The sequence below is a fragment of the Odocoileus virginianus genome, chromosome 14 (assembly GCF_023699985.2).
Source record: "Odocoileus virginianus isolate 20LAN1187 ecotype Illinois chromosome 14, Ovbor_1.2, whole genome shotgun sequence".
Lineage (NCBI taxonomy): Eukaryota > Metazoa > Chordata > Mammalia > Artiodactyla > Cervidae > Odocoileus > Odocoileus virginianus.
In genome coordinates, this window is record NC_069687.1 from 35,149,290 (window position 1) to 35,174,641 (window position 25,352).

General features: G+C 38.7%; 1 long non-coding RNA gene across 1 annotated transcript in view; it reads right to left on the minus strand.

The window, feature by feature from the left end:
* Positions 1-4,225: 4,225 nt before the first annotated feature.
* LOC139038182 (uncharacterized) overlaps positions 4,226-25,352 on the minus strand; it is a 213,796-nt gene continuing 192,669 nt past the window's right edge. Inside the window, exon 3 of the long non-coding RNA XR_011491107.1 lies at positions 4,226-4,593. This is a non-coding gene — a long non-coding RNA (uncharacterized lncRNA). The remainder of the gene's footprint in view (positions 4,594-25,352) is intronic.

A 25,352-nucleotide genomic window follows, 5' to 3' on the forward strand; every position in this document is an offset into this window, starting at 1 on the left:
CTTATTCCCATATGACCATTACTCAGCTTCAACAATGAATTCAAGCAAATCTACATCTGTTATGAATTTAAAGCAAATCTACATCCTTTACCTACTCATTCTCCTCATTGTGGTTTTGAAGAAAACATTATTATGTATTTCAAACATTTCAATATTTTATCTTTAAAAGATAGGGATGCTTTTCAAAACATACATAATCACAATACCATTATAGACTTAGAATAATCAAGAATAATTCCTTAGTACCAGGCAGGATCCAGTCAGTGAGAACCTCTGCTTGCAGCTATAACAGAGGAGCTTGTAACAAAACAGTCCAGCTTATCAAGGACTAGAAAAGACGGATGAGATACACCTCTGATGCTTGTTGTTCAGGAGTTTTGGGGGCAGGCAGGACTTGAAGGGTCAGGACCCCTAGGAAGGAAGCTCACTGAGGGAAGCCTAACATTCTTTATGCTGCTACTTCTTTGACAGCATATGACAGTTCTTTTGCTTCAAAAGTAGAGTCTGAGAAGTTACATAAAGGTAGGTAGAGACCCTTACTAAGAGGCAGACAAGGAAACAGGTTGGAATCTCCTTGGACTGGGAAAAGAAAAGTTGGAATTTAGACCTGCTAAAACAACCAGGACTTGAGAAGCTAAGATTCTTGGGCAAAGAGAGAACAAGAAAAGCAGTCAGTTCAACACTCTTTGCTGGCTTTCCCCTTGAGTCAGGTGCCACATCTTTACACATGCAGGGCAAGAATCCAAGAATCCAAGTGAATGCAGCGGGAAAGCCAAGTAGCACTTTCAGCATTCTTACAATTCTAGGGAGACCCAAAGAATGGAGTTCTGGGTCTTACCAGACCTGAGATTCTTGATCTGAACCCCAGAGGGTCACACCCTAGCCGGGGGAAAACAAGTAAACTGAGTGAGTAATACAGGGTGATTGGTTGGTAATTAGTCAGATTAACAGGGTGTCTCCTTTCAAAAGGAAGAGTGGCAACTTTTCAAACACAATGTTGGACAATATGCCAAGAAACATGACCAAAACTAAAAATACTCATAGGTGTTTTAGATATTAGAATTACCAGAAACAGTTTTAAAAAAATTAACTGTGATTAATATTACATTCATAAAAATATGCATCAAACTGGAAAATTTGAGAACTGGAAAATGTGTTTCCTTAGAAAAAGAACTGTACATTCTAACAGAAATACTTCAATAAAGAGAGGAGTAAACTCACCATTATTTGGCTACCCTGAGGTACAGTTCACATAGAAAAGATAGGATAAACAACTTTTTTCCTTTATTTACAAGTTTTCAAAATAATACCTTGGTTCACCAGCATCTTTCAACAGTGGCCATTTATATTTGAAGTAGCATCATGAATTCATGGATTTAAAACATCTGATATATCTAGTTCATTTTATTTGTAACTCACTTTGGTGCTCGAATTAATGGAAGCCTATTCAAACTGACTCCAAAAAGGATCTGTAGAACCCTTTTGTTATCATCTCAGTTTTCACTGCTAACTCCCCAGGCCACAGATTTGAAGTCCAAATCATTTTCAAGGAAGTAGAAGCATTATTAGAACATATACATATGCATACACACATGTTTGTGTGTATGTATATATACATATGTAATATTAGAAGTATTACCTAGAATAGTCAGAGTTACTGAATGAAAATAAAGGAAGAAAATCTAACATTAAAGAATAGATGAAATCCCTCTGCTTACAATACATTTCAATCAACTACCTGCCCTCCCCTGGGGGCAGTGGTTCAGTCACTAAGTTGTGTTCTACTCTTGGGACCCCCTGGACTCTAGCCCACCAGGCTCCTCTGTCCATGGGATTTCCCAGGCAAGAACATGAATGGGTTGCCATTTCCTTCTCCAGGGGATCTTATTGACCCAGGGATCAAACCCACATTTCTTGCATTGGTGGGTGGAATTTTTACTGCTGAACCACCAGAGAAGCCAGCTGTGTGCCCTATCTACCATATATTTTGTAGCCCTATATATGTATCTACAAGAGAAGAATGAGAAAAGATGCCAGTGTTATTTCTTCTTTGAGGACTGATAAAGAGGAAACTGTCTTAAGATACAGTGAAACAACTATTTTTAAACTCTTGCATCATGCCGGTTGAGTTTGGTCTATGTAAAAAAAAAAAATTATGTGAATATAGGAAAGTAGAGAGAGTGGAGGAAAAGCAGAATTTCTGAAGAATATTATAGCATTGCCTTTTAAAGCAAAAAACTATTTCTTGGGTGCATGTGATGGTGTGGCGACAAACCCTCTGAAAAAAAAAAAAGATAAACAGGACGATTTTTAGGCATGTGGTTCTTTCCAAACTTCTAATTTCATAGGATCATTTCACCAAAAATAAAATTGTCATAGTTTCTTATTGTTTGTCATGTTAAGGCTGGATAATTGGCATCCTATTGTTTGTACAGGACAAAATATTACAGGAAAAAGCACCATGTGACTTGGGTGCCTCTGGGTTCTCGTGGGAACGAGAAGGTTCTTAGTGAGAGGGAGAAAATATTCAAACAGCATAACCACAAGCTCACTAATGGCCATTTTCTGCTTAAATGTGGAAATTGAGGGTATTTTGCATGTTTCATTTATTTTTCAAACATTTGAAAATACATTTTTTTCAAAAGTAAAGCAGGAAGACTGGGATACTTATTATAACTCTTGTCATCGTTTTTGCTTGGTATAAACATTTGCAGCATTCAGAGAAAAGTGTAGTTAAAGCTATGAACTTTGTCATCTGTACTTATTTAGTTCTGTGTAATTGACTCAGTTAGGTAAACCTTTCTCACTTATTTGTGGTTGTGAAAAATAATAATAGTAACATTAATGGAGTATAGTATTAGTTTCCTCCTGCTGCTGTAACGATTGCCACATCCTTAGTGGCTTAAAACAACACAGATATATTGTACAGTTCTGGAGGTCAGTGGTGTACAGCGGATCTCAGGAGACTCAAATCCAGGCTCAAATTCAGTCAATAGGGCTGCACTCCTGAAGGCTCTAAGAGAGAATCCATTTCCTTTCCTGTTACAGCTTCTAGGTATTGCCTGCCTTCACTGGCTCACAACCCTGTATTACTGTAACCTCTGACCCCTGGTCATAGCTCTTTCCCTGGTTCTGATTCTCCAGCCTCCCTCTTTCACATATAAAGACCCTGTGGTTATACTGGGCTTAATGGATAGATAATTCAGGGAAATCTTTCCATCTGAAGATGCTTAATTTAATCACATCTGCAATGTCCTCTTTGCCATGTAAGGTAATATATTTACAGGTCCCTAGGATGAGTATACAGACATCTCTTCTTTACATCCTTTTCCCTCTACCATACTACCGACTCAACACAAAGTCTCCAAACAGGCATTAAAAGAGAACAGCTCACGTGGCCAGCTTATCTGGGGAGAAGAGAGAGGGCTCCTGGCAGTTCAGGAGTCAGCCGCCTGAGCTTCCCTCAGGAAAGACTGGACTTGAGCCAAAGCCACTCCATGCTGTCCCTCAGGCCCGTTTTTTTTTCTGACTTGTTCTCTGTGTCAAACCCATCAAAGCTGTAACCCCTCAAATACTATGAGTTGGGCCTGTAGTCTTCTTTGTAGTTTTCAACATTGCTATCCATTTTGGTGTGAATCCACATGTGTGTATGCATGTGTATAAGTGTGTGTGACTTCATATATCTTTGGTTGGAAGTTGAGAGCACAATCATGGGCTGCCACCAAGACAACTAGAAGTCTTCCCGTCCCCTTTGAGTTTTAGTTTTATTTGCTGTCACTGTCATTACTGCCTTTTTTAATTTGATTTTCAGTTTTCTGAATATGATGTCCACTTTAGGTTTTATGTTCACTGTAATCAATTATGCCATGGAATCTAAGGCTAGCATTTCTTCAAGACATTATTTTGTTCATAGTAAACAAAATCCAAGATAAGCCTTTGAGTAGGCACAATACCTCAGACATCACTACTTGACGCAGGTTCTATTTACCAAGGAGCTCTGTTGCTCCTTCAAGCTCCTTATCCCCTCCTTTTGGGGAGCCACTACCAACCAATGTAGACATGTGATATTAAGTTTGTGTGCCATCATGGGTAGAATGATCTCATTTTGCTTGAGTGGTTTGTTCAGTTAACAAGTACTTATTAAGCCTCTACTATGCACTAGGCACTGTGATCTTTCCTGGAGATAAATGGTAAAGAAAAGTATATCCCATGTCATCAAGAAGTACTCAGTTTATTGGTAGAGACAAAGTTACTCACAAAATGAAAGGTGCTAAACAGATGTAAGCCCAGGATGCCTGAGGAGCACCTGGACCAAGCATCCATCATTATGCCGAGGGTCAGGAATGACCTCTTAAAGGACACAGAGACCTGATGGATAAGTGGGAGTTAATCAGGAAGAGAAGAGAGATAGAGACGTCCTGGTATTCCTTAAGCCCTTCTTAGCATTTACCCCATTTACCTCATTGTTCTGTTTAACCACTTCTCTGGTAAATTCTTTCTCCCAAGAACTCCTGTGCCTCAGGTATTTCATGGAAGTGTGGATGCCAGAAATGTTATTATCTCATGGTGAATCATTTCTCTTTGGTGATGGTGCTGAAATTGCAAAGAAATGACATAAACTTGCTGCAGTTCCTACTTGGGAAAACCTCCAAAAAGCCTCTTCATTCTTCTTTCTCTTTCTAGAGCTCTGCCCTACATTGTCTCCTTAAGGGGGAGGGATCCCTGAGCCAAGTTCTTCAGCCTCATGAACTTCTCTGAACTCCTTTATGTTGGTCTCAGACGAGCCACCTCTTACCCACCCAAGTCTGCTTTCATTGGTAACTCCACAGCAAAGAGATTTTGAGACTTCAAGGTCAGAAAAACAACCTCTTATGGTATCCTCATTAAATGTATATATTGATTTAGTGATCAAATGGGAAGAGATGTGCTCTAAGGATGTTTTTCTCTGATAGTTTCTTCATGGAAATGGCTCTGAGGAGATTTTGGAAGAGTATGGAATAATGGCCAAGGAATATGGGAAAGGATCCACTGCCCTCAACCTTCTTTTTTTTCTATCTCAGCCTAGCTTTTGATTCCTTAATTCAATATCGCTACTTTTGGGTTTCCCACATGAATGTTTCTAAGGTGAATCATAGGAGATCGATAGTACAAGCTTAATAACATCAACCTCTACTGATATTCTAGCTTAGATGTCTCCCAGTTTTCTTTTAGCTTTTGCTTTTAGATTAGCTACAACTAGCCTAGAAGTGGTCTACTGAAACTAGAATCTAGCACAGAAATTTTCAGGTAGGACGTGTTTAAAAGGATTTGAATGAAAAATCACCATCAGAGCAAAACATTTCTCCAGTTATACTCACCATTAAATATTAAGTATGCAATGGGGAAACAAGTTGAAAATATAAATATATAATAATTGAACTATTACAAGTTTAGAAGCCAAAGAGACACATAAACATGTTTCATATGTGAACTAAATATCTCCTCCCCCTCTACTTTCATTATATGCCGTTTCTGCTTAAGCCTGAGAAGAAAAGGCCAAGGGACAGCTTTAAAAGTTGACCTTGAATAAGTTATCAGTTGCAGCACTTCTCTAAATCTTGGACTCAATTTACTCTGTTTAAGTGTACCCTTTTTTATGTTTATCCTTAGATATTTTAACAAAGCGTCAAAATGTTATTTTTATAGTGTAATCACATGGACAAACATACTACTTTTAACTCTTATTTAATCACCTGCTTTTAACTCTCATTTAATCACCTGATGGGTGAGTCTAGGACAGTACAGCAAATTATTAGCCTAAAACTGCAAACCAGAGAGTTAAAAAATAATCAAAGAATTAAAATAAAGAATTTTAAAAAGCAACCCTACAAGTCAGAGTTGTGAAACAGTTGCAAGCATCTCAAAATATACATTGAAATAATAAAAACTCAGTGAACTGAACCTAAACTGTACACACATAAACTGCTGGATCTTTTAACTACGAGAAGTATTTTTAGTATTTAACTTTTTAAAAGAAGGATATGCTGCTGCTGCTAAGTCACTTCAGTCGTGTCCAACTCTGTGCGACTCCATAGACGGCAGCCCACCAGGCTCTGCCGTCCCTGGGATTCTCCAGGCAAGAACACTGGAGTGGGTTGCCATTGCCTTCTCCAGTGCATGAAAGTGAAAAGTGAAAGTGAAGTCGCTCAGTCGTGTCAGACTCTTTGCGACTCCATGGACTGCAGCCTACCAGGCTCCTCCATCCATGGGATTTTCCAGGCAAGAGTACTGGAGTGGGTTGCTATTTCCTTCTCCGGGAAGGATATGAGAGAGTGAGAAAACGTACTATATTCAGAGATTCATAAACAAGGCAGTTTTCAGCATAAACCCCGGGGATGAGAACACATTCTGTCTAGCCTCCCAAGCTTCTGTAATATAGTGCTCTGTGTTTAATCTGCAGGCTTCAAAGTGAGGAGAATGATTTAATGCATTTGAGAAAACATTTTGAATAACAGCTTATTAAAGCAAAAAGGGGTTTTCCACGTTAGCCACAGCTGACCACAAAATACAAATTAACAATTTGCCCCATTACCTAGCCATTCTAGTTGAGGTTTTAATGTACACAGCTAATAAAGCATCTTTCGTATTGTAGTTGGAGCATCCCAACCCATTCATGGACCACTGACTTAGAAACACTCTCATCTGCCATTGCGTCTGTGGCGTGAGGTCTTGAAATGATCAGTTATCTCGTAGGATGACTCACATCTCACTTGCTCAATGTGGTTTCACACTACCAAGAGAACACAGTGCCAGCACATGCCCAGTAATTCACAGCATAGTCATTTCCCTGAAATATTTATAAGGAGTGCCCCTCCATCTGGTGTAAAAATACATTATTCATTTAATGCACATCCTATTCACTAAATAGGGAGAATATCACCCCTACACTTCCATGTATACTCAAACCATGTCATCTGGGTAACTGTGACTTCTCTGGTTTTATACTTTGAGATTTTGCATGTATTTTATATCTTCCTTTTGAAAATTACATTTTATTAAATATTTGACCAGAGATCTAATTTTCCATTTCCTTTTCTCTCCCCTGAGTCTCTGCATCATGCTCACATTTAAGTCACAGGTGTACTTGGGAAGCTTAACTTTACTTCTGAGTCATGTTGCTGAGCAACTAAAATCTCCCTCCAATCTCAAGGGGCTCACTCCCTACAGTTTCTCTTCTCTGTCTAAGGACACCAGAATAGAATGAGTGAACTGTGCTCACTGTATTTCCAATTACATGGGATTTTAGTGCTATCTGCTTCCAGGAACATTTATGACAACACTTGGATTCTAGGATCTACTCTAATACATATACTCTAGTAAAAACTGGAAGAGTCTTTAGGTGCTCACAAATATATGTATATTTCATATTTTATATATGTTTATTTATTTCAGTCTGAAAGAACCAGTACTCAGGTTAGGAGATCAAGGTTTAAGTTGAAGATCTATGTAACCTTGGGTTTGGGAACAACACAAACCTTCTGCTACTGCATCATCTAGTCTCTGAGACCAGAGGCAATAGTAACAGTTTGAGAATTCAAACCCAAAGAACCTCATGAAGCAAATAAAACCCCCAAGTGCAGCATCAAGAGGAAGAGGCTTACAGAACCAAGAAATGACACAGAAGAGATCTTGTTTATTAATTTAATTGGGATATTTTATGATATCAAGAGATCTGAATATCTTATAGATCTGTCAATTTCTCTTCGTTCCTACTGCTAGTTTCCTAACTCAGGCTATCACAAGGCTTTCCCAGGTCCCTGCAACCTCTCCTACTGGTCTCCCTAACATCCAGGCCTGATTCCCTCTTCTCCACTATCCATTGAATAGGCTGATGAATTCCTCTGATTAAAATGCTGAAGTGCCACCTCCCTGCCCTCAAGATAAAGCTGATCTCCTTAGCATGGAATACAAGAGCTTCTCCCTTCACTCACGCTTGCTTTCCTAGCCTTACCTCTTGACCATCTCCTACTGCCTTGCCATCTAAAGTCCAGCCTGACTGAATGACATCTACACATTCCTACTTCCCAACTCTCTGCAAAATCTCTGCTTTCTACCATGGATACCATCTCACTCCCAACACCTCTGCTCTTACCTAGACAAATCTTACTCATTTTCCAGATTAGATGATGCTTCCTAAAGACTGAATTAAAGTGGCCCTGCATTGCCCACATACTAAGATAGCACAGATACTGACATACAGTGCAACTTTTCATCCTATGAGTTCTGAACAACTCACCAAACGCTGAAGACCACAAGGAAGGAACTATAACAGCTGAGTGTTGAGACCATGTGTTCAGACTCTAAAGCTACAACAAATATATTTTCCTTTTCCCTCTAAGGGAATCAAGGGATAAACTCATGTACTCATTCAATCACCTTTACTGAGGAGTCCCAGTGCCACAGCTTTAAATGGCATTTTTCTCAACATATGAGATGACTCTGACATTAAGGCCACAAACTCAGGATACAAGAAATGTAAAATCCTTTTTTTATGTTCACTTAGCACTCTGTGGTAGAAACTTAATCTTGTCAATTCTGAGTCATCTCATTCAAGTCAGTTCCATCTTTTCCTTGGAGTTGCATCCAAGTTGACTGATTTTGCACTGAGGCAATGGAAATGGGGATGGAAATCTGATCCTCTGTCATCACCAGATATCCACTGGCTCCTTTGGTCATGGGTCTACACTGTCAGCAAGATCCTCCTCATTCCATCCCAAGGCCTCTCTGGATCTGATTCTATAATATATCAGTTAAGTTGAAACTCTCTCAGGCATACTGAAAACACTTGGTTGTTCCCTGAACCAAAAGAGCATGGGAAAATTCTATGAAGTTTCCTCAAGTTTATATGCCTAAACATTCTGTAAAACTGTTTACTCAAGTGCTTCTATGAAACACTTCTATAAATGTTGATGAAAACTTCTACAAGTTTTAGGAGCCCTCTGACTTCAATTACTAAGAAGGATACAAATAGATTTTTTACAGATCATCCTGAATCTAGTGAGACTTTTGTGTGTTTCCTATATGTTTTGTCCAACCCTGGATTCAACAACAGGTAGAAAGTTCATAGGGTGACTCAACTCTGTCTAGTTTATTCTCTGATTTTAATCTTCTTTCTCCTAGTCAGGAAAAATTTCTCTGCTCTGGGTGTCAATCATTATATTCTTCTCTGTCATTTGTCTCATGTTTGAAATCAGGGTGTTTTTAAACCCATATTTCAAACTATTTATGTTCTCTGCTTTCTGCATGTAATTTATTCCCTGAGGCATATATATAGAATGTCATAGTTTCCCAGGTATGAAGAAGTGTCACAAAACAAAAGGAGCTATGGTGAAGGGGTACCAATTAATATCTCAAGGTATTATTCAACCTCATAAATCACTAGCTAAGAGCCTAAATTTCTAAAAGCAGAGTTTTCCAGTAAGTGCTGGCAGAACTCACTAGAATACCTCATGGAAACATCCTGATTTCTCCCCACTCTTCCCTCCTAATTTAGAGTTCGATTTCAGTCTTGTATTTCGGGGAAAGGTGTTCTGATGCAAATCAGCAGAACTGGAGGGAAATGACATAAATATCAAGAAAGAATGAATTTGCTCATGAAACCTCTTGTGTCTATGTAGGCCGTTTTTAGGCTCAGTCATTGGCTTGTGATAGGACAGAAGCCAGGCCATGCTTCCACAACAAACAAGAGCGAACAGAGAAGAGATTTCTGCACAATCTCTTTACAAATCCAAGAAGCGGGAAGTGAAAGAAGTAGAGGAGAATTGCCCTCAAATTTTAAGGCACAGCAACTTTTTTCATCAGAAAATTGAAAGAAGAAATAAGTGAATGAGTGACTAAACTAATAAATAAAGGGACTTCGCTGATGGTTCAGTGGTTAAGAATTCACCGGTCAATGCAGGGGATGTGGATTCGATCCCTGGCCGGGAAACTAAGCCCGCAAGTTGCACCTGCTGAGCCTGCGCAGCCCAGCTGAAGCAAAGCTGGCATGTCGCAACCAAGATCCTTCAAGCAGCAACTAAGACTTGACACAACCAAATAAATAAGTGCATTTTTTAATTAATAAATAAATTAGTGAATGAACGAAAAAAGTATGAAAGCTAGGAAACTCTTAAAGGAAAAGAAAATGAAAAAAAACTGGAATTTGGGGTTTGTAAGATATAGAAACACATTTGGCTGGAAATTTCATGGCCTTTGATCAAGATTTATAAATTGTTAAACATATACCACTCTAAGTATGTTTGAGTCCAACAAAATAATGCATTTGAAAGTATGTCTTAGGCTATAAAAGGGCCATAAAAGGAATATTATTGCTATTTCTGTTGATTTCAAAAAAGAGAGAACTCCATCTCAACACATGAATGTTTGTGGAGCGCCTAATGTGGCTCATTTGCTACAGAGGTTAGAGCATTTTCAAAATCCAGGAGAACATGGGAAAGAAGCCCATATGGGCAGTTGGTTTGTCAAGCAAGACGTTCTCCAGATGAGCAAATAAGAATCCAGTCACCCAAAGGAGTAGAAACACCACAGCTGAAACTTCCAAACTAGTCAGTGATGCTGAACATTCACAAATGGCTGTGTGACCAGGAATTCTTTCAGACTTGTTCCTGTTTCATCTAAAGCAAGACACAGAATAAGTCTGTGCCCAGCCCTTTGTTCAGGAACACAAATATTTGTATTTGTTTTCATTCTTTTTGCTTGTCTTTACACTTTCCTTTTTGTAGCTTCTGTTGTGCTCAGTCATGTCTGACTCTTTGCAACCCCGTGGACTGTATCCTGCCAGGCTCCTCTGTCTGTGGAATTTTCCAGGCAAGAATACTGGAGCAGGTTGCCATTTCCTACTCCAGGTGATCTTCCTGACCCAGGAATCGAACTTGAGTCACTTGTATCTCCTGCATTGGCAGGCAGATATTCTACCACTGTGCCACCTCTTAGTCTCATTTTAAAAAGGAATCTGAAATTCGTGGCCAAGAGCTCAAAATACAACAAAATAGAAATAAGTACATGAAGAAATCAGCACAATTCAAGCCTCATTGAGTATGATTGTTGCAAGATTCACAATGTCCATGAGATAGCGAAACAAGTTTTCAGAAGAAACATTTCAAATAGAAGCAGTATGGAGTCACTTGTCTTCATCAGTCTACACACTATAGGACCACTGCAATAGAAACTTTCAGGTTCCCCTGCCACACAGTAGAGACAAATTCCAGCCTAATCCAGTTCTCATGGACAAAACTTCTTTGCAGATGTACCATTAAACACAAAGCACATCGACAAGGAATAATCCTCATCTTGCTAAAGAATCTGCTTCTTATATCACTATTTGAAGCACCTGCTGCTTTAATAGAGGGTGGAGGGATTTTTGGTTTTTACTTTACTTCGTTGAATGTTTTCTGCTTGTCTCATGATTTGTACCCTTCTGATGAGTCTGTCTTCATGCCCTGACCCTACTTTTTTATGGGTGTTCATTGATGAAGTTTATTCTTGTTCTGTTTATTGTCTCCTATTGCTACCCTCTTATATTATCTAAATGTCAACTCTTTCTTCATCTCTTCCCAGCTGCTCTCGATATCCTTATAGGGGCCTGAGGCCTGGGCTGGGCTGAAACTCTCCCAAATCAATGAGAAGGCAAAAGGCCAGTATAAACTAGTCTCCATGAGCAACCTGCTCATTTCAGAAAAGTGGCCTCTCACTGCCTAGTGGATGAGGCCGTTCCTTATGTGCCTATCTCTAACATTCTTTGCTATGCGCACTGAAATCTTTAGGTAGATGGAAACTTGTAAACACCTTAGATTCCCTCCTTCTCTCAGACTCTACCACCCTAAGGAGAATTTCACCTGCCATCCTTAAACAGGTGCTTTGCTCCCGCGCTGGGTATGCTGTCACTCAGTCAGGTCCGACTCTTTACAACCTCATGAACTGTAGCCCAAGAGGCTTCTCTGTCCATGGAATTTTCCAGCCAGGAATACTGGAATGAGTTGCCATTTCCTCCTCTAGAGAATCTTCCCAACCCAGGGATGGAACCCTCATCTCTTGCATCTCCTGCACGAGCAGGTGGATTCTTTACCACTAGCACTATCTGCTTTGCTCCTGACCTCTCTTGAAAAACTTCAAGGTATTTGCCCTTCTCACTCTAGTTTTCTCTTGTTGTCATAATAATTTGTCTCAAATGCAGCAGCTTAAAAGCCATCCACTTAACTATCTCAAAGATCTGTATAATTCAAGCACAATGGCCTCACCAGACTAAAAGCAACATGTCAACAGGGGAATTGTCCTTTACTGGGCCATCAGGAGAAGAACCTGCTTCCAAGCCCACAGAGGTTGTTGGTAGAACTCAGTTCTTTCCAATTGTAGGACTGAAGTCCTGTTTCCTTGCCGCTTGTCAGCTGGGGGCTACCCTCAGTTCTTGGAGGCCTCTTTCTAATCCTCCCACATGGGGTCCTACCTCTCAAAACAAGCAAGAGTACACCGAGTCCTTCTCAGGCTTGGAAGCGCTTTGATTTCCTTTTCTATCCTATCTCTTTCCAACTCCATAAAAGAAAGTGCTGTTTTTAAGGATTTAAGATTGGCCTCACCTGAAAAAATTCAAAACAATTCTATTCTTAGGTCTGTAACTTTCATTAAATCTGCAAAGTCTCCTTTGCCATGTAAAGTAACATATTCACAGGTTCCAAGTGATTTGGGCATGAACATCTTCTGTGGACCATTATTCAGCCTATCACACACTATCTCTCATTCTGTTAGAAGGCTCCACGCAATTCCCATTTGGAGTTTCTCAAAGTGTCTAAACTCACAAAAGACTTCTTGAATTCTTGCTGTTCCCCCCCGTCAAACCCAATCAAACTAGGTAATATAACCATTAGCCAGTTCTCAAAGTGATGAGTCTTTACCTTGTTTCCCTGTGTTCCTGTGAGCAGTCCCACCATCTCCCAGAAACACATCTGCATCACTGCTTCACTAAGGTATTTTAACACGCCTGCCCCCCACCCTCCTCCTTCTCCAACCTTCAAGCCAGCTCTTTTGATACTTGTTTTTAATAAAGAGGCTACGAAAAGAACATACATCTTGAATTTGCCTAAGTGGCTATTATTTTCACAAAAATAAACACATTGTAGCTCATGACTTTCTACGGGACATTTTATTACAAACTCCGAATTGTGTTATTCAAGTCCCCTCTAACAGGAAAAGAGATAATAAACCTGAAGTTTAAGTGATCTTGGATTGTTTCTCCACTGTGTTTAGTCAGAAAAGTTACCAAGTATCTCAAGAAATGTTCTCCATTTAGCAAGGCCAAATGCAATTTGATATAGAGTGATGAGATCTAAATGGCCCAAATCTATGCAAATAATTTAACATCAAAACAGTTTATCAAATTTTATGAGATACTTATCAAGTATAAATCACATTATTTTAGGTAATTATTACTGTGTGTGTGAATCAATCTGTTTATGGAGTTCAATTTAGATAAGATGAGCAACCACTCAGATGACCTCCCACAATAATTCCCACCACCTCATTTTCGTGCTTTTTAGTTTAGCTGGAATCACTGACTAGCTACTAATGAATAGAATATAGCACACATATGGGGATTTCCAATAATTAGGTTATAAAAGACCACAGCTTCTTTGGCGGTCCCCAACCATTTTCGCACCAGGGGCTGGCTTTGTGGAGGACAATTTTTCCACACACTGGGATGGGGGAATGGTTTGGGGATGATTCAAGTGATGACATTTATTGTGCACTCTATTTCTATTATTATTACGTCAGCTCCATCTCAGATCATCAGGCATGAGATTCCCAGAGGTTGGTGCTCTCTCTTTTTTTTTTCTTAGACAGCTTCTCCTGTAGGAAGCAGTTGCTATTTCATGAATAATGTCTGTCGAGAGATCTATGTGAGTGACTCTGGAATAAGATCCTCCCTCAACTGATTAGAAACGACTCTAGACTTGGCCAGCTGCTGACTGCAACCACATGAGAGGCCTTGCAGCAACCAGCTATGTATGCCGTGTTAAGATTCCTGCTCCATGAAACTATGAGATAATGTTTTTATTTCAAGCTGCTAAGTTTTGGATAGTGATTTACGCAGCATCTGATAACTAATATAACAGATACACTTACAGCTCAAACCAATTCTCAAAACCAGCACTTTATGGAGAGTTCCTAATAGATTTTGTATCCAAAGCACTCAAAACAGTTTGAATAAATGAAAAAAGTAGTGATCATATTTTCTTAGTTTAAAAAGATAAGATACAGATTTGGAACTGATGAGTCAGTCTCTATACTAAAGCAGTACTTGCTTGACCTATTCATCCCTGATATTATAGTTTACTTTCATGAACTGCGGGATCTGCTTAAGTTTCTTAGAATCTGCTACAATAAATGAACAGACGTGATTTAGAAGACCTAGAATTTGCCTTACCCCTACCCTGTGTATAGTTGTCTATACCGTTTAATGCTACTACAGTTAGTAAGCCCAGGCTGTTGTAATTCTTTTACCGTAACTAGAAATTGCTGATTTCTTCTCAATTAGGGAGTATCAAAACACCCTAGGTATAAAAGGGGCTGTAACATAAAATATCACTCATAGCAATAAGGAATAAAAAAACTATAATCAGAATGATAAATTATGACACATGATTAAAATGTTTTACCAGTTCCCTTAGAATTATAACAGAGCTTTTAATCAGTAAGTGGTGTATTAAGAGTCTCACAGATAAATGGACTGAAAGGATAAATAAAAAATTACAGAAACAGAAACTTGAAGACATAAGAAATATGAAAAATATTGTAAACCTCCTTGATAATCAAAGATATGCAAATCACCCAATGATTAAGGGAGTACCCTAACAAGTTGGCAATGCTATAACATTAGCAAAGATTATAATGAAATACTGGTGAAGCCGCAGTGGCATGAGCTCTAATAGGTTTCTGGAGTTACTTCACCCTGTTACATCAACTATCATAAGAAGTTCTGCCCTTTGTCTCCTGAAGGCCACTACCAGAAATCTTTCCTAATGATGCAATTTGAGATGCAAACATTTATGTAAAAATGTGTCACAATTAAAATTATGTATGTAATGCAATGGAATTACTCATTTTAAAAAATGGAAGGAAGGAAAGATGAAGCTATCTGATAATGTTTATTCAGGGAAGGACATAAGGAAATATGACAGAACCATAACATGGAGCATTATGCAGATTAAAAAGTGATGTTTTTAAGGTCCATGTAATAGAAATAATAGCATATTTTAAAATATTGCTATTTCTAAAGAATATAATATTTAAGTTCTATATGATAGGAATAATAGCATGAAAAGTTTATGCTATATCTAATGTTAAGCAAAAATGACAGCACATAAAAATATTAAATGTCCTAATGCTGTGTAAATAAAAGACTTAAAGGTTATTATCTCTGCTGATGGGATTTCAGAATTTCAGGAACACTTACATAATTTATACCATGTTATCTCATAACCTGAAAAACAGTTTCCAATAAATGCATATAGATACGTCTTCTTTTCTTTGATTCCGTCTCAGAAAGTTTTACTAAGAAAGAGTTCTTGATGAATTTCCTTAAGCTGTCATTTAGTTTGAGTCTTACACATCATTTTCTTTCTCTGAAATTAGAATCAAGGTCAGGGAACACTTAAATCATATCTGCATAGTTATAAAATTGGCATGCCACTTAAGTGCAGTTTTTCGCTATGCCTATTTTTTAAGCCATAGGATTTCTGCATATTAAAATGCATAAAAGAATGGGGGAAATAATTCTTTAGTTTCCATGGGAAAAACATTGAACATGATTAAAAGAATCGGTTAAAAGCCAATTTACAAATGGCCATATATGAAGCATTTCAGTAAAGCACAACTTTTGAAGAGGAAACAAAGGTGTGTGGATTATTTGCTATTTGAAGTACACATATTTTATGCTTTGTGGATGGTCCAGACTTTATGCTACTCTCATCATTTTTATCTCAGTAATAACTCTTGAGGTTGACCAAGAAAAATTTATTTTGAAATTCAAATTTCAAGTTCCATAGAAGTAAACAAATTATTGAGCTACTGAACATAAAAGGCAGAAAAACAGGCTATATTTTGGCATCCTCCTCAGAAGGCGAGAGTCACATCAGCCTTACTTAATATGCTTCCTTGTTGGAAAGCAAATGGAACACTAATGAAGGAAAAAGAGAGGTCATGTCAGTTTCTAAAGCATGGTCTGCAGGTGCCACCAGTAAGTGAAAACATGCTCACCTATCTCTGTGGAAGTCACTAAAAATTTTAAAAGAAAAGAGATTACTATTATAATTGCTGGAAAGCAGCAACAATACCAAAATGCCAGAATAACAGTCTCCAAAATAGAAAGTTAGAAAAAGAGAAAGAGAGAGCATGAAAGAGAGAACTGTTATGTCTTTCAAAATGAAAAAATGAAAACGTTTTAGGCAAGTATAAAAGGTGCCACAAAGGTGAGTTTTCGCTGTTTTCCTTTCTGGCCTGATCTTCTTATGAATGGATAAAATCATGATGAATCACATTAACTGACTTTTTCTTTGGTTTTCAAAGACAAGCCTAATAAGGCTTTAAACGCTATTGATGCAGATAGAGGGTATATACAATGAGGGAGATTTTGCTCTTTAAAAACTGTGATGGACCTGGGGAAGAATGATGAACACTCGAGGACACTGAAAAATGAAAGAATTCAGGATATATTTTGGGATTCATAGCTCATTTATTTTAACAAGTCATTCTAAGCATAGATCACACACACACACACACACAGAAACTTAACTGCTAACCGGGGATTAACTGCCAACCTACTCAACTCACAGAAAAGGACTTGGGTACTGATTGTTTATGAAGTGATCTCAAAAAGGAAAAAGCAGGGTTGAGGAATCATGGAGAGAGAGAGAGATGGAAAGAAGGGAAATCAAGATAAGGATGTATTGTCAAGGTTACTGCGATAAGAAGTGGGAGTCCTCTGTGGTTTTGTTTGGCTTTTGTGTTTCAGGTAGTTTTATCCTCTTTGTTTTTTTGGTTTTGCTTTTTAGAAAATGTTCCAGGCCCTTGAAGAAGTGAACACGCTATTTCTCAGAAATGTCCATCTGTGGATTGGCTCCAGGACATTTAGACACTGATTTCTGTCTACTGTTCTTGAAGAGAAGTTCCTAGGGACACTAACACCCTCTCATGTGCTGAGAGCGTGCTCCACAGCTTCAGAGAAGACTCTGGGCAGACGAGTGGACCGATCCCTGAGCTTAGACTGTCACCCTGCAGCGGTGACCCCGACCTGCACACCTCACCCGTGCCTGTGAGTGAGGGCATGGGTCTTAGACCACCAGAGCACCAGCTACATCGTGCTCACCCTGTCTTACTCATCCTCACTCCTGCATCTTGCTGGACACTTCACGAACAGGTCAGGAAACAGTAGGTAAGACCTAACACAGCGCACTCCATGGGTGATGAACCAAACAAACCTTGACCTGGAGCAGCAGCAAACTGTCTTTAAGAATGTACGTCAATCACAGAGGACCCAATAACCAGAACCAGTTTTACTTAGAACGAGGAAATGCAAGCACCTTATACAGTACTGCTATTTTCAAAATCTAAGACTTCCCTATATTTGGGGGGAGACAACTGTGTAGTTAGTAAAAAAAAAAAAATGACTAAAATTTCTTAAGGCAGAGATACTCTCATTCATCACTAATAGTACCTAACACCCTGCATTATAATACCGTATGTCAGAAACACTAACAATTAAACAAAAGATGATTTGAACACCCAGGCTCATAAAAGTCAGTGATGGTGCCTTAGCTACAGTTCATTCCTCCATTCTAGTACTTATCATATTATATTTTAAATGTTTCATCTGTCTCTTTATCACTAGATTGTGAGCTTACTAAAAGCATAATGTATTCATCTTTGTTCTCCTAACACATAACCAACTGCATCCTGCTTAACGACCTCTCAATAAATATCAAATTAATGAACTAATGTTCGAGATCTGTTCTTGGAGGTGTCTTTATTTGGTAAGGCTTTGCTCCCCAAATAAATACTCTTTTTATATCAAAGGCAAGTCATTTTACAAATCTTGTTATCTCACTAGTGTTTTTAGTAGCGAGAACAATGTTTCAGCCTCCATCATAGTAAGTTTCAGTCAGTATCATATGGATGTCAAATGATATAAAAATTCTGTATGTTTCAATATGGTAAGCATTAGCCAAATGTGGACATTTAAATTTTATTAGTCAATTAAAATTAAATATAATTAAAAATTCACTTCCTGAGTCACACATTTCAAGTGTTCAGTAGCCATATGTGACTAGTGACTACCTTACTGAACAGTGCTGCCGTAGAATATTTCTTCCATCATGGCAAAATGTTTTATCATAGAGTACTATCACAGAATTTGGAAAAGAAAAATCCTAGCTCCTAACAGTGGACCATTAAACTCTGAGGTAGATCTGGGCATTGCTGCTTCCCACCATCCTTCCCCTCAAACAGATTTCTTCTGTCCACATGTCGGCTGGGGAGCCTGAACTGCTTACGGTCCCCCACCCTCCCAGAAAATCTGACTCAGGAAGCAGAGAATGGGGCTAAGGCAAGGTCCGCAGCACTGGGACTTCACAGAAGCCAGTTTCTCCTCTTCACTCCATCTGCAGAAGTGTCACTTCTGTTAAGTTCTCTTTTGTGCTTTCAGAAAATGGAAAGCTAAGTCCCTAGGTTAGTAGTTCCTATTTATATTCCATGACAGATAAAGAGAAGCTGATAAATTGCATTAGTTGAAAAGAACTTAGAGTAATGTTATTAGCTCTGAACAGACTCCCTGATGTATTTTGTGGCTCTGAGATACTCTGGTGGTGTTCATTCCAGTGTTAAACACCATGCTATTGTCTGAACTTTGTGACTTTTGGAACTGCATTTACTAACCATAGGTCTCAAATGGGACAGTGCAATAATTTTCCTAGATCTCTTTGGGTATATATTGCCTTTTAGGTTGACTTTTGAGTAAACATATTTAAATTCAAGTGACCTCTATTTGGGGGCTTCCCTGGTGGCTCAGCAATAAAGAATCTGCCTGCCAATGCAGAAGCCACAGGTTCAATCCCTGGGTCAGGAAGATACCATTGAGGAGGAAATGATCTCTACCTTAACCTTTAGAGTCCTAAATCAACCACTTCAGTATAGGAAATGCCAGGCTAACTTTCCTGTTGGCATTCTAATTCTGCAAAACTACATGTTGCTTATCTTACTAGAGTTCAAGGCATGTTTCCTTTAGTGGAGTAGATCATCATTGCAATGATGATCGAGTTAGTACTTTTTCAAAGAAACATGTAGACAGCGCCCATCCTTTGCTAAAAGCAGAAACACTTTTTTTTTTTTTTAATTACAGTAGCCAAAAACTATAAAACATCCAAACATTTCTGGTAAATCCCAAAACCCTGCTGTGATGAGTGAAATCCCATATGTAAATATAAATGAATCATCCTGCGGTTTATACTCACGTGTTCCCAAACAACTTTGTGTTTATTTCAGCTTAACCAACATGACATTTAGATGCTATTATTAAGATAGTTAAAGACAGTATAAAATTGAAGAATGGGAACTTCACTGTTAGTAAAATAATTCTTTTGTTGAAAATCCTAATCACTCTATTTCCTTGTGTTTTGTTTCATATGTGTCTGTATTTTTGTTGGGGCTCTCATCCTAGTTCTTTATATTCTCACAATTCCCTATCTGTCTGGTATTATGGAAAATTATTTAAAACCCACATCTAGAAGCCTTTGTTGATTTACCAAGTTAAATTTTGATTAAACTCTCAGTTTGGCTAAAGAAAAGATGCTTGTTCCATGGAAGAAAAGCTATGACCAACTTAGCATATTAATAAGCAGAGACATTACTTTGCCAACAAAGGTCCACCTAGTCAAAGCTATGGACTTTCCAGTAGTCATGTATGGATATGAGAATTGGACTATAAAGAAAACTGAGCACTGAAGAACTGATGCTTTTGAACTGTGGTGTTGGAGAAGACTCTTGAGAGTCCCTTGGACTGCAAGGAGATCCACCCAGTCCATCTTAAAGGAGATCAGTCCTGGGTGTTCACTGGAAGGACTAATGCTGAAGCTGAATCTCCAATACTTTGACCTGATGCAAAGAACTGACTCACTGGAGGAGACCCTGATGCTGGGAAAGACTGAGGCAGGAGGAGAAGGGAACAACAAAGGATGAGACAGTTGGATGTCATCACTGACTACGATGGATATGAGCTTGAACAAGCTCTCTGACTTCAATATATGTTATAATTTTTACATCAGATGAATAAAGGAGAAAACTAAGTGTCAACTACAAATTGGCACTTTCCAAGAGCATTGTCAACTACTGAACATCAAAGGCATTTGCCATCTGCCTCTATGGAGATTGAACCCCATGCTGCAATAGCTGTTGACCCTCAACAATTTCTGAGGCAGTTCAGGTGGACTGAGGCACTCTGTGCTCCTGGGAATCTGGTGGGACAGGTCTTTAGCTAATTGGACGTTATTAGGAATAGATTATTTGATCTCAATCCTTTCATCTCCCGATATCTAGAGAAGCACTAAATCCCTTTATGGTGACTTCAGAACCTCATGACTAAGAACAGCGACAAAAAAAACCTTTTGTAAAATTAGCACTTAATGGTATTGAACTCGCCCTTCACCAAAACCTTATATTTTGAACTTCCCTCACTGCCGCTTTGGAGCAGTCTCTGAGAGCTATTTGAGATGCTGCCTCTCAGGCTGCAGTCCTTATTTTACCCCAAATAAAATTTAACTTGCAACTCTCAAGTTGTGCATCTTTTTTAATCGACATAAATTTCTGATTTCTAATTTAAGAAGATCATCAGAGGAAATGTTAAGAAACATGCTAAACGAAAAGAACTAATTCACATGCACATTCATAAATTCCCTCACAGTTTCTTTCTTTCGAAAAATGGAGCAATGAAAATGTGATCTGAAGAACTGGTGCTTTTTGAAAAACAGATTGTGAGAGAGAAACAGGCTGAGCTCCTTGTGCTATTAGAGGGGTGAGATGGGAGGGGCTGGGAGAGGGAAGGAGGGCTAGGAGGGAGGGGATATAAGTATAGTTATCACTGATTCATGCTGTTGGTCAGCAGAAACCAACACAACATTGTAAAGCAATTATCCTCCAATTAAAAACAATCTTCTTTTAAAAAAGCAGATTGTGAATGGTCAACTACAAGACTGAACGAGTTACTCATCAAGATATATTGATAAAACTATAGAGGCCCCAGAACTGTGTGGAGCATATAATGCTTTTGATCTTCCACCTTGAGGACATCAGTTCTTATTTTATTTGTAATCTTCTGCTTGGATTGGAGTTATTCAGAACGAAATCCAACTCAGCTAAAGAAGGGTAGCTCAGTACCTTTCTTAGAATGAAGTTACTCTAAATATTTTTTCTCTAGTCCTTCATGTGGGGCCCACAGTTAATGGAAACAGGAGAAAGAAGGACCTATGTGTTGGTAATATGATAAAGAAATCAGTAGCACCCTTGGCTAATAAAAAGCATGCTATAAACCAGAATCCAATATGGCTAGAATAATATGTCTGCCTCCTGTAATGAAAACTGAAAAATCACAACTTCTTTCTGTCATTGTTGTGATAAAAGGTGATGTTTCTGTAAGTTGCATCCCAGGGATAAAGTTTAGCCATCAGACAAAAGTATGACTAAGATAATAAAATGCTCATTCAGTGACTGACTCTGTGAGTTCTTCAAATAGGTCTCAACATTCAGATCAGATTCTTTCCACTTTCACACAACATGAAATCCTCTTCCAGTGTAGATAGCTTCTCTCAGCTGCAATAAAGTTAATTCCAATTGGAAAAACAACTGTGGAACTGCCTCTCCCTCAATACATTCTGATTGTGGGTACTCTTTTCAACTTTTGACCATGAATATGAAAAACTCTGGATTCTAGACCTAAATAGGTAACCAACTTCTTCTTTTCTTCAAAAATTATTTAATCTTTCTGGACCTCAGATTTCTGGTCTTTGAAGTGAGGGTAGTAGTTTAAAACTGCTTCTGGTTCTACATTCTACTGTCTTCTACTTACATTTAATCTGTATTATTAAACAGCATCTCTATCTGCTCTGAGAAGACTAAAAACTACCCCAAAGAAGTAATGATTCTAAACCAAAATTATATAAATTTTGAAGCACCTAAAAGAGTGTCAGGCAGCCTGTGAAAGTCCCATACAAGCACGACAATGGTTCTCAGAATCAATGACTTCAGGATTCAGTTCCTACATAAACTGCCTCAACAGGTCTGCTTCAGTGCAGCACTCACTTGTGTCTGCCTCTTTGCGACCCCATGGACTGCAGCATGCCCGGCTTCCCTGTCCATCACCAACTCGGAGCTTACTCAAACTCATGTCCATTGAGTCGGTGATACCATGGAACTATTTCATCCTCTGTCATCTCATTCTCCTCCTGCCTTCACTCTTTCTCAGCATCGGGGTCATTTCAAAGGAGTCAGTTCTTCACATCAAGTGGCCAAAGTATTAGAGTTTCAGCTTCAGCATCAGTCCTTCCAATGAACACCCAGGACTGATCTCCTTTAGGAGGGACTGGGTGAATCTCCTTGCAGTCCAAGGGACTCTCAAGAGTCTTCTCCAACACCACAGTTCAAAAGCATCAATTTTCGGTGCTCAGCTTTCTTTACAGTCCAACTCTCACATCCATACATGACCACTGGAAAAACCATAGCTTTGACTAGATGGGCCTTTGCTGGCAAGTAATGTCTCTGCTTTTTAAAATGCTGTCTAGGTTGGTCATAGCTTTTCTTCCAAGGACAAGAGTCTTTTAATTTCATGGCTGCAGTCACCATCTACAGTGATTTTGGAGCCCAAAAAATGAAAAATAAACAAATAATGTCTGTCACTGTTTCCATTCTTTCCCCATCTATTTGCCATGAAGTGATGGGACTGGATGCCATGATCTTAGTTTTCTGAACATTAAGTTTTAAGCCATATTTTCATTCTTCTCTTTCTCTTTCATCAAGAGACTCTTTACTTCTTCTTCACATTCTGCCCTAAGGGTGCTGTCATCTGCATATCTGAAGTTGTTGATATTCCTCCCGGAAATCTTGATTCCAGCTTGAGCTTCCTCCAGCCCGGCATTTTGCATAATGTACTCTGCATATAAATTAAATAAGCAGGGTGACAATATACAGCCTTGATGTACTTCTTTCCCTATTTGGAACCAGTCTGCTGTTCTATGTCCAGTTCTAACTGTTTCTTCTTGAAATGTTGCTTCTGCATACAGATTTCTCAGGAGGCAGGTCAGGTGGTCTGGTATTCCCATCTCTAGAAGAATTTTCCACATTTATTGTGATCCACACAGTCAAAGGCTCTGGCGTAGTCAATAAAACAGAAATAGATGTTTTTCTGGAACTCTCTTGCTTTTTCAATGATCCAACAGATGTTGGCAGTTTGATCTCTGGTTCCTCTGCCTTTTCTAAATCCAGCTTAAACATCTGGAAGTTCACAGTTCACATACTGTTGAAGACTGGCTTGGAGAATTTTGAGCATTACTTTGCTAGCATGTGAGATGAGTGCAACTGCGCAGTAGTTTGAACATTCTTTGGCATTGCCTTTCTTTGGGATTGAAATAAAAACTGACCTTCTCCAGTCCTGTGGCCACTGCTGAGCTTTCCATATTTGCTGGCATATTGAGTGCAGCACTTTCACAGCATCATCTTTTAGGATCTGAAATAGCTCAACTGGAATTCCATCACCTCCACTACCTTTATTTGTAGTGATGCTTTCTAAGGCCCACTTGACTTCACATTCCAGGATGTCTGGTTCTAGGTGAGTGATCACACCATCGTGGTTATCTGAGTCATGAAAATCTTTTTTGTATAGTTCTCCTGTGTATTCTTGCCACCTCTTCTTAATATCTTCTGCTTCTGTTAGGTCCATACCATTTCTGCCATTTATTATTCCCATCTTTGCATGAAATGTTCCCTTGGTATCTCTCATTTTCTCGAAGAGATCTCTAGTCTTTCCCATTCTATTGTTTTAATCTATTTCTCTGCACTGATAACTGAGGAAGGCTTTCTTATCTCTCCTGGCTATTCTTTGGAACTCTGCATTCAAACGGGTATATCTTTCCCTTTCTCCTTTGCGTTTAGCTTTTTGTTTTCTCAGGTATTGAGTTCCAATGGTAAAGAATCCATCTGCAATGCAGGAGACCTGGGTTCAATCCCTGGGTTGGGTAGATCCCCTGGAAAAGGAAACAGCAACCCTCTCCAGTATTCTTACCTGGAGAATCCCACAGACAAGGAGCCTGACAGACTACAGTCCATGGGTTGCAAAGAGTAGGACACAACTGAAAGACTAAAACTTTCACAAGAGAAAGCAAGTCAAAGAAACAGTTTCCAACATGCAGTCAGAATTGGCTTTTTCTCTGAACAAACCCTACCCACAGCCTGAAATAAATCCATCCAATCTGCAGCCTAAAGCCAAGCTGCCTACCTGAATAAAGTCTAGATGAGTGAACTCCAGCTGACCCACAGACTCTTGAGGTGTTAGTTGCCTGCAAATCAAGAAGAGACACCTCTGGATTAAGCCTACCATGCTGACTCTTTGATTTTGTACTTCTCATTTCCAGAGCTGTGAGAAATAAATGTCTGTTGTTTAAGCACTCAAAAAAAGAAAAAAGAAAGAAAGAAAAAATACTATAAGGCACAATTTTTTTTAAATCGGTTTGTTATGCAGTGTTATTATGGCAATATCTGATCAACAAAGAGTGGTTTTGACAGAATATATGGGCCTCCAACATTTGGCCAGCAACTATTCATCTCTGCCTTTAGTACAAATGATGAAAACATAAGTCTCCCAAAGCTCTGGACAGAAGCAATATTTTTTAACTCAGAAAGATAAGAGGAACAAAATTAGGGAAAAGTCAAACTAAAAATTACTTGAGTGACAATGAGATGCAGTGGGGGTCAGAAGACCAGTGGGGGTCAGTAGTACCAGCCCGGTACTACTAGTAAAAATCTTGTAATTTTAGCAAGTCAATATTTTTTTTTTTTCTGAAGACCACTCCTTAGCTTATTCATTTGTAAAGTGAGGTTAAGCCTTGTCTTCCATCTCACACTTTTTACACAAATAAATTCTAAATTGGCTATACTAAATCTAAAATCATAAAATCACATGACTTCTAGATGAAAACATAGGAAAATTTCTTTGTGACTTTTGGTAATAAAAACATTTTAAAAATAAAGTTAAAGCACAATCTATTAAAAATTTAATAAATTAAGCT